General features: G+C 46.2%; 1 pseudogene; it reads left to right on the top strand.

The window, feature by feature from the left end:
- Positions 1-376: 376 nt before the first annotated feature.
- LOC124723518 lies at positions 377-494 on the top strand (annotated as a pseudogene).
- The last annotated feature ends 237 nt before the right edge of the window (positions 495-731 follow it).

The raw sequence follows: 731 nt of genomic DNA, 5'->3' as shown, positions 1-731 counted from the left end.
TTATCGTCCTGATGTCCATTTCCATCCTGATCACATGTCTCCTAAATCTTATCCTTTTCAGTCTGAATTCTCCTGATGTCTTCTTGTTCGTTGAAGATTTTCCCTAGGCCTTGGAATCCATCTCTCACCCAGCGTTTTCTTCAGTATTATTCCCTTCTTTTAAAATTTCTGCGTTATATATGGGCAGTTGTACCGTGTCAATCGCATACAGTATCACAAAAGTTATCTTTACAAAATATATTTAACCCTTTTATTGTACATGTCTCTGGTTTTACAGAACGTTAACCCAATCTTCTTCAACCTCTCTATTATTCCCTCCTGTTTCTTCCTGTTATATATTCTCCCAGGTACGTAAATTTGTCCATAATTCGGCGGGGGCAACGGTCTTGCCGCAGTGGATACACCGGTTCCCGTCAGATCACCGAAGTTAAGCGCTGTCGGGCGTTGCCGGCACTTGGATGGGTGACCATCTGGGCCGTCATGCGCTGTTGCCATTTTTCGGGATTCACTCAGCCTCGTGGTGCCAATGGAGGAGCTACTCGATCGAATAGTAGCGGCTCCGGTCAAAGAAAACCATCATTACGACTGGGAGAACGGTGTGCTGAATACACGCCCCTCCTGGCCGCATCCCCAGCTGAGGATGACACGACGGACGGATATTTCCGATGGGCCAGTTGTGGCCTGAAGACGGAGTGCTTTATACACTACTAGTCATTAAAATTGCTACACCA

This window comes from Schistocerca piceifrons, chromosome X, assembly GCF_021461385.2.
Source record: "Schistocerca piceifrons isolate TAMUIC-IGC-003096 chromosome X, iqSchPice1.1, whole genome shotgun sequence".
In the NCBI taxonomy this organism is placed as follows: domain Eukaryota; kingdom Metazoa; phylum Arthropoda; class Insecta; order Orthoptera; family Acrididae; genus Schistocerca; species Schistocerca piceifrons.
Note: the sequence above shows the minus strand (reverse complement) of the source record. Positions and strands in the feature narration are given on the sequence as shown.